Source organism: Oncorhynchus masou, chromosome 29, assembly GCF_036934945.1.
Source record: "Oncorhynchus masou masou isolate Uvic2021 chromosome 29, UVic_Omas_1.1, whole genome shotgun sequence".
In the NCBI taxonomy this organism is placed as follows: Eukaryota; Metazoa; Chordata; class Actinopteri; order Salmoniformes; family Salmonidae; genus Oncorhynchus; species Oncorhynchus masou.
Window position 1 is genome coordinate 93,347,181 of NC_088240.1, and position 10,016 is coordinate 93,357,196.

A 10,016-nucleotide genomic window follows, 5' to 3' on the forward strand; every position below is an offset into this window, starting at 1 on the left:
GGTCTAAAGCCCGGGCTAATAACACAGTTCTGGGGGTTGGAGCGGTCTAAAGCCGGGCTAATAACACAGTACTGGGGGTTGGAGCGGTCTAAAGCAGGGCTAATAACACAGTTCTGGGGGTTGGAGCGGTCTAAAGCCCGGGCTAATAACACAGTTCTGGGGGTTGGAGCGGTCTAAAGCCCGGGCTAATAACACAGTTCTGGGGGTTGGAGCGGTCTAAAGCCAGGGCTAATAACACAGTTCTGGGGGTTGGAGCGGTCTAAAGCCGGGCTAATAACACAGTTCTGGGGGTTGGAGCGGTCTAAAGCCCGGGCTAATAACACAGTTCTGGGGGTTGGAGCGGTCTAAAGCCAGGGCTAATAACACAGTTCTGGGGGTTGGAGCGGTCTAAAGCCCGGGCTAATAACACAGCTCTGGGGGTTGGAGCGGTCTAAAGCCGGGCTAATAACACAGTTCTGGGGGTTGGAGCGGTCTAAAGCCGGGCTAATAACACAGTTCTGGGGGTTGGAGTGGTCTAAAGCCCGGGCTAATAACACAGTTCTGGGGGTTGGAGCGGTCTAAAGCCGGGCTAATAACACAGTTCTGGGGGTTGGAGCGGTCTAAAGCCCGGGCTAATAACACAGCTCTGGGGGTTGGAGCGGTCTAAAGCCCGGGCTAATAACACAGCTCTGGGGGTTGGAGCGGTCTAAAGCCCGGGCTAATAACACTGTTCTGTGGGTTGGAGCGGTCTAAAGCCGGGCTAATAACACAGTTCTGGGGGTTGGAGCGGTCTAAAGCCCGGGCTAATAACACAGTTCTGGGGGTTGGAGCGGTCTAAAGCCAGGGCTAATAACACAGTTCTGGGGGTTGGAGCGGTCTAAAGCCGGGCTAATAACACAGTTCTGGGGGTTGGAGCGGTCTAAAGCCCGGGCTAATAACACAGTTCTGGGGGTTGGAGCGGTCTAAAGCCAGGGCTAATAACACAGTTCTGGGGGTTGGAGCGGTCTAAAGCCCGGGCTAATAACACAGCTCTGGGGGTTGGAGCGGTCTAAAGCCGGGCTAATAACACAGTTCTGGGGGTTGGAGCGGTCTAAAGCCGGGCTAATAACACAGTTCTGGGGGTTGGAGCGGTCTAAAGCCGGGCTAATAACACAGTTCTGGGGGTTGGAGCGGTCTAAAGCCGGGCTAATAACACAGTTCTGGGGGTTGGAGCGGTCTAAAGCCCGGGCTAATAACACAGCTCTGGGGGTTGGAGCGGTCTAAAGCCGGGCTAATAACACAGTTCTGGGGGTTGGAGCGGTCTAAAGCAGGGCTAATAACACAGTTCTGGGGGTTGGAGCGGTCTAATGCCGGGCTAATAACACAGTTCTGGGGGTTGGAGCGGTCTAAAGCCGGGCTAATAACACAGTTCTGGGGGTTGGAGCGGTCTAAAGCCTGGGCTAATAGCACAGTTCTGGGGGTTGGAGCGGTCTAAAGCCGGGGCTAATAACACAGTTCTGGGGGTTGGAGCGGTCTAAAGCCGGGGCTAATAACACTGTTCTGGGGGTTGGAGCGGTCTAAAGCCTGGGCTAATAACACAGTTCTGGGGGTTGGAGCGGTCTAAAGCCTGGGCTAATAACACAGTTCTGGGGGTTGGAGCGGTCTAAAGCCGGGGCTAATAACACTGTTCTGGGGGTTGGAGCGGTCTAAAGCAGGGCTAATAACACAGTTCTGGGGGTTGGAGCGGTCTAAAGCCAGGCTAATAACACAGTTCTGGGGGTTGGAGCGGTCTAAAGCCGGGGCTAATAACACAGTTCTGGGGGTTGGAGCGGTCTAAAGCCCAGGCTAATAACACAGTTCTGGGGGTTGGAGCGGTCTAAAGCCTGGGCTAATAACACAGTTCTGGGGGTTGGAGCGGTCTAAAGCCGGGGCTAATAACACAGTTCTGGGGGTTGGAGCGGTCTAAAGCCCAGGCTAATAACACAGTTCTGGGGGTTGGAGCGGTCTAAAGCCTGGGCTAATAACACAGTTCTGGGGGTTGGAGCGGTCTAAAGCAGGGCTAATAACTCAGTTCTGGGGGTTGGAGCGGTCTAAAGCAGGGCTAATAACACAGTTCTGGGGGTTGGAGCGGTCTAAAGCCCGGGCTAATAACTCAGTTCTGGGGGTTGGAGCGGTCTAAAGCCCGGGCTAATAACACAGTTCTGGGGGTTGGAGCGGTCTAAAGCCGGGGCTAATAACACAGTTCTGGGGGTTGGAGCGGTCTAAAGCCCGGGCTAATAACACAGTTCTGGGGGTTGGAGCGGTCTAAAGCCGGGGCTAATAACACTGTTCTGGGGGTTGGAGCGGTCTAAAGCTCAGGCTAATAACACAGTTCAGATCCCCGCCAAATATCAAAAGATGCGTGTTCAGAGAAGGGGTTTACCCCAGCATCACATCGGCATCACATTGGCATCACATTGGCATCACATTGGCAACACATTGGCATCACATTGGCATTACATTGGCATCACATTGGCAACACATTGGCATCACATTGGCAACACATTGGCATCACATTGGCATCACATTGGCATTACATTGGCATCACATTGGCATCACATTGGCATCACATTGGCAAATTCAACATCATCAACATATACATTGACCAATACTACAGGCGTGTGCCAAATGGTGTCAGTTATGGTTAAATATCTCCCATTACTGTCTGAAATAACATTGGTAGTAGAGAAATGCATTCTTTAATCTAATCAAAATTGTAACCCCTCTGGCATTGGAGTTAAAGTCTGAATGGACAACTTGACTGAACCTGGAGTTTTACTGCGTAAATGGGTCTCTTGTAAAAGATAATAACACATCTGCTTTTAGCTTTTTTTTAAATGAGAGATGATCCTAGACTTCTTGACAGGATTGTTCATTGCCTTAGTATTCCAAGATAAAAACTATATAGGACTAGGCCTACCTATTCCCATAATACTACTATTATTAGTGTTGTTAGCCATCTAAAATATTGAAATGGAAAAGGCGTGAAAACAGACCAAGCATTTGCAAAGATAACAAAGATAACAAAGAAAACAAAGATAACAAGGATAACAAAGAAAACAAAGATAACAAGGATAACAAAGAAAACAAAGATAACAAGGATAACAAAGAAAACAAAGATAACAAGGATAACAAAGAAAAAAAAGATAAGGATAACAAAGAAAACAAAGATAACAAAGAAAACAAAGATAACAAAGAAAACAAAGATAACAAGGATAACAAAGAAAACAAAGATAACAAGGATAACAAAGAAAACAAAGATAACAAAGAAAACAAAGAAAACAAAGATAACAAGGATAACAAAGAAAACAAAGATAACAAAGAAAACAAAGCAAACAGATGAAAAAAGCAAAGAAACTAAAGTTGGACCGAAAAAGGTCCCTCCCCCTCCCCTCCCTTCCTGAAGTCAGGAAAGATGAACACCTTGCATCCGCAGAAGTGTATCTGGTCTCTGCCCTGCCCTCTGGAGGATTCGCTCCTTGTACGGAAAACGGACGATAAACACTCTAGGCTTGGCGTTGTCATCTCCGCACGCTGGGGAGGGGCCAATGCGGTGGGCTCTATCCAGCTTCGGGGATGATGGAACGATGGCCGGAACCCAGCACATCCGCGAAGAATTCTGACATGAACTTATTAACCGAGTTCCCTTCCTTCACGTTTCTCTGGAATGCCAACAACACAAGGATTGCAACGGCGAGAACAGAATTACAGGTCATCAGTCAAGTCAATCAGCTTTTGGTTTTCGGAGCTCAGAAGGGCGACCGTTTTCTCAACGGCTACTATGAGGTCACTGTAGTCACACAGGTCATGTACAAAGCCGTCAATTCGGCAGGCCTTGTTCATCCGCAGCGGCTCGGATACCGTCCAGGAGTCTCCTCGTGGAGTGCAATGTAATCGGCTGTGATTGGTGTCCAAAAATGCAGATTTACCGATTTGTTATGAAAACTTGAAATTGGCCCTAATTAATCGGCCATTCCGATTAATCGGTCGACCTCTAGACTGGAGTCGGAGACGTTACCATTCATGTTTTCCATTGCGGTTGAAACGTTAGTTACAGGTCTTCTGCTCCTCAGGTCATGTGACATTTTGAATCAAAAAAGGTAGCTTACGAACTCACCAATCAAATATGATATGTAAGAAAGTGGAATGCAAAGAACAAATTTGGCAGAATTAACAAATGCGTAGGAGCTTCGTCCACGAGGTTCTTCTCCATTCACCTGCTAAACCAGAACTTCACACTGTTGGTCATTTATTTAGAATTCAAGGCACACAGCATTCTGCAGCGATACGCCATCCCATCTGGTTTTTCAACGGGACGTTGACCCGAAACACACCTCCAGGCTGTGTAAGGGCTATTTTACCAATAAGGAGAGTGATGGAGTGCTGAATCAGATGACCTGGCCCCCACAATGACCCAACCTCAACCCAAATGAGATGGTTTGGGATGAGTTGGACCACAGAGTGAAGGAACAGCAGCCAACAAGTGCTCAGCATATGTAGGAACTCCTTCAAGACTGTTGGAAAAGCATTCCAGGTTAAACTGGTTGAGAGAATGTCAAGAGTGTGCAAAGCTGTCATCAAGGAAAAGTGTGGTAACTTTGAAGATTCTAAAATACAAAATATTTTTTTATTTATTTAACTCATTTTTTTGGTTACTACATGATTCCATATGTGCTATTTCATAATTTTGATGTCTTCACTATTATTATAGAATATAGTAAAAAATAAAGAAAAACCCTTGAATGCGTAGGTATGTCCAAACCTTTGACTGGTACTGTACATTTGTGTGTGTACATTTGTGTGTGTGCGTGTGTGTGTGTGCGTGTGTGTGTGTGTGTGCGTGTGTGTGTGTGTGTGTGTGTGTGTTCAGACACTCCTCAGGGAACAGGCTTTCTACTCTCCTTCCCTTTCTGTTTTTTCTCCTCTCTGTCCATAATGTCTCTCCTCTCTGTCCATAATCTCTCCTCTATGTCCATAATGTCTCTCCTCTCTGTCCATAATGTCTCTCCTCTCTGTCCATAATCTCTCTCCTCTCTGTCCATAATGTCTCTCCTCTCTGTCTATAATATCTCTCCTCTCTGTCCATAATGTCTCTCCTCTCTGTCCATAATGTCTCTCCTCTCTGTCCATAATGTCTCTCCTCTCTGTCCATAATGTCTCTCCTCTCTGTCCTTAACTTCTCTCCTCTCTGTCCATAATGTCTCTCCTCTCTGTCCATAATATCTCTCCTCTCTGTCCATAATGTCACTCCTCTCTGTCCATAATGTCTCTTCTCTCTGTCCATAATGTCTCTCCTCTCTGTCCTTAACTTCTCTACTCTCTGTCCATAATATCTCTCCTCTCTGTCCATAATGTCTCTCCTCTCTGTCCTTAACTTCTCTCCTCTCTGTCCATAATGTCTCTCCTCTCTGTCCATAATGTCTCTCCTCTCTGTCCATAATCTCTCTCCTCTCTGTCCATAATGTCTCTCCTCTCTGTCCTTAATTTCTCTCCTCTCTGTTCATAATCTCTCTCCTCTCTGTCCATAATGTCTCTCCTCTCTGTCCATAATGTCTCTCCTCTCTGTCCATAATATCTCTCCTCTCTGTCCATAATGTCTCTCCTCTCTGTCTATAATGTATATCTTCTCTGTCCTTAATTTCTCTCCTCTCTGTCCATAATGTCTCTACTCTCTGTCGTTAATTTCTCTCCTCTCTGTCCATAATGTCTCTCCTCTCTGTCCATAATATCTCTCCTCTCTGTCCATAATGTCTCTCCTCTCTGTCTATAATGTATTTCCACTCTGTCCTTAATTTCTCTCCTCTCTGTCCATAATCTCTCTCCTCTCTGTCCATAATGTCTCTCCTCTCTGTCCTTAATTTCTCTCCTCTCTGTCCATAATGTCTCTCCTCTCTGTCCATAATCTCTCTCCTCTCTGTCCATAATGTCTCTCCTCTCTGTCCATAATCTCTCTCCTCTCTGTCCATAATGTCTCTCCTCACTGTCCATAATCTCTCTCCTCTCTGTCCTTAACTTCTCTCCTCTCTGTCCATAATGTCTCTCCTCTCTGTCCATAATGTCTCTCCTCTCTGTCCATAATGTCTCTACTCTCTGTCCATAATGTCTCTCCTCTCTGTCCATAATGTCTCTCCTCTCTGTCCATAATGTCTCTCCTCTCTGTCCATAATGTCTCTCCTCTCTGTCCATAATGTCTCTCCTCTCTGTCCATAATGTCTCTCCTTTCTGTCCATAATGTCTCTCCTCTCTGTCCATAATGTCTCTCCTCTCTGTCCATAATATCTCTCCTCTCTGTCGATAATGTCTCTCCTCTCTGTCCATAATGTCTCTCCTTTCTGTCCATAATGTCTCTCCTCTCTGTCCATAATGTCTCTCCTCTCTGTCCATAATATCTCTCCTCTCCGTCCATAATGTCTCTCCTCTCTGTCCTTAACTTCTCTACTCTCTGTCCATAATGTCTCTCCTCTCTGTCCATAATGTCTCTCCTCTCTGTCCATAATCTCTCTCCTCTCTGTCCATAATGACTCTCCTCTCTGTCCTTAATTTCTCTCCTCTCTGTTCATAATCTCTCTCCTCTCTGTCCATAATGTCTCTCCTCTCTGTCCATAATGTCTCTCCTCTCTGTCCATAATGTCTCTCCTCTCTGTCCATAATGTCTCTCCTCTCTGTCCATAATGTCTCTCCTCTCTGTCCTTAAACCCCCATCGATGTTTGATTATCCTTTCATTACCAGCTGGAAATGTTTCTTTTTCGTACGGGAAACTGTTGCATGTTAAAAACGTGGAAATAGACCGTAAGTCACTTTTGGATAAGAGCATCTGCTAAAAGACAAATAGGAGCAGCTTTCTTTGCCTCGGCGGTGTGCTGCTGAGATACACTACAGATATGACCATGAAAAGGAGAAGAGAAAGAAGAAACCCGACCCAGAATATGAATGAAATACTTGGTCAGGGTGTAGATTCGATGACAGTAGAACCCTGAGATGTAGGAAATACCAGTGTTGATATTCTGTACTGGTGTCCTGTGGGCAGTGGGACGACGTAGCTGGATTCATGGATAGTGGTATGATACCTTCTCTGATGTTGTGAGGAAGGGGCTTTTACAGCAGTGGAAATTCCCTTCTACATGTAAGGGTGTGTGTGTGTGTGTGTGTGTGTGTGTGTGTGTGTGTGTGCATCTCTCTCTCTCTCTGTGTGTGTGTGTGTGTGTGTGTGTGTGTGTGTGTGTGTGTGTGTGTGTGTGTGTGTGTGTGTGTGTGTGTGTGTGTGTGTGTGTGTGTGTGTGTGTGTGTGTGTGTGTGTGTGTGTGAGTGAAATTAACCTCCAGGTTACCTAATGCTCTAGACATATGTCATCTCCCTCAGCCATCTAGTTTAACAAACACAGAGAGACACATTATCTGAACACAACAGAGAGTGGGACACATTATCTGAACACAACAGAGAGAGAGACACATTATCTGAACACAACAGAGAGAGACACATTATCTGAACACAACAGAGAGAGAGACACATTGTCTGAACACAACAGAGAGAGACACATTGTCTGAACACAACAGAGAGAGAGACACATTATCTGAACACAACAGAGAGACATTATCTGAACACAACAGAGAGAGAGACATTATCTGAACACAACAGAGAGAGACACATTATCTGAACACAACAGAGAGAGACACATTATCTGAACACAACAGAGAGAGACACATTATCTGAACACAACAGAGAGAGAGAGACACATTATCTGAACACAACAGAGAGAGAGACACATTATCTGAACACAATAACTTCATATACCTCATTAGAGCATAAATGTGTGTCCTAAAATGATCTCCTTTCACCTGAAGTGTACACTTGTTCACTACTTCCCTGAAGTGTACACTTGTTCACTACTTCCCTGAAGTGTACACTTGTTCACTACTTCCCTGAAGTGTACACTTGTTCACTACTTCCCTGAAGTGTACACTTGTTCACTACTTCCCTGAAGTGTACACTTGTTCACTACTTCCCTGAAGTGTACACTTGTTCACTACCTCCCTGAAGTGTACACTTGTTCACTACTTCCCTGAAGTGTACACTTGTTCACTACTTCCCTGAAGTGTACACTTGTTCACTACGTCCCTGAAGTGTACACTTGTTCACTACTTCACTGAAGTGTACACTTGTTCACTTCTTCCCACAAATGTAAAAGCATTGGATTGGTGGAAACAATGAAGGGAAGTGAACAATTGCACACTTTGGTAGGAAGGAGAGCTAATTGGGACTGTGGGAGAATCTCAATTGCGTACTCCTCACTTCCTCTCTGCTCGCCTCCTTCTCAAAACCCATTGGAGGAGAAAGTCAGAGGGAAGGACATCTGGTTTTCTCATCCAATCGACAAAGGAGGTGAGGAGAGAGGACGCGAGGAGTACGCTAATTAGAATATCCCATAACCATGGTGGTTGATGATCTCTGTAGATTCTCCCATAACCACCATGGTGGTAGATGATCTCTGTAGATTCACCCATAACCACCATGGTGGTTGATGATCTCTGTAGATTCTCCCATAACCACCATGGTGGTAGATGATCTCTGTAGATTCTCCCATAACCACCACGGTGGTTGATGATCTCTGTAGATTCTCCCATAACCACCATGGTTGTAGATGATCTCTGTACAGTCTCCCATAACCACCATGGTGGTTGATGATCTCTGTAGATTCTCCCATAACCACCATGGTGGTTGATGATCTCTGTAGATTCTCCCATAACCACCATGGTGGTTGATGATCTCTGTACAGTCTCCCATAACCACCATGGTGGTTGATGATCTCTGTAGATTCTCCCATAACCACCATGGTGGTTGATGATCTCTGTAGATTCTCCCATAACCACCATGGTGGTTGATGATCTCTGTAGATTCTCCCATAACCACCATGGTGGTTGATGATCTCTGTAGATTCTCCCATAACCACCATGGTGGTTGATGATCTCTGTAGATTCTCCCATAACCACCATGGTGGTTGATGATCTCTGTAGATTCTCCCATAACCACCATGGTGGTAGATGATCTCTGTAGATTCTCTCATAACCACCACGGTGGTAGATGATCTCTGTAGATTCTCCCATAACCACCATGGTGGTTGATGATCTCTGTAGATTCTCCCATAACCACCATGGTGGTAGATGATCTCTGTAGATTCTCCCATAACCACCATGGTGGTAGATGATCTCTGTAGATTCTCCCATAACCACCATGACACTACTAAACCATGCAGCTGGCCTGTCCCAGTCATCATGACACTACTAAACCATGTAGCTGGCCTGTCCCGGTCATCATGACACTACTAGACCATGCAGCTGGCCTGTCCCAGTCATCATGACACTACTAGACCATGCAGCTGGCCTGTCCCAGTCATCATGACACTACTAAACCATGCAGCTGGCCTGTCCCAGTCATCATGACACTACTAAACCATGCAGCTGGCCTGTCCCAGTCATCATGACACTACTAAACCATGCAGCTGGCCTGTCCCAGTCATCATGACACTACTAAACCATGCAGCTGGCCTGTCCCGGTCATCATGACACTACTAAACCATGTAGCTGGCCTGTCCCGGTCATCATGACACTACTAAACCATGCAGCTGGCCTGTCCCAGTCATCATGACACTACTAGACCATGTAGCTGGCCTGTCCCAGTCATCATGACACTACTAAACCATGCAGCTGGCCTGTCCCAGTCATCATGACACTACTAAACCATGCAGCTGGCCTGTCCCAGTCATCATGACACTACTAAACCATGCAGCTGGCCTGTCCCAGTCATCATGACACTACTAAACCATGTAGCTGGCCTGTCCCAGTCATCATGACACTACTAAAACATGTAGCTGGCCTGTCCCGGTCATCATGACACTACTAAACCATGCAGCTGGCCTGTCCCGGTCATCATGACACTACTAAACCATGTAGCTGGGGGCTGTGGGCTGTGGGCTGTGGGCTGTGGGCTGGGCGCTGTGGGCTGGGGGCTATGGGCTGTGGGC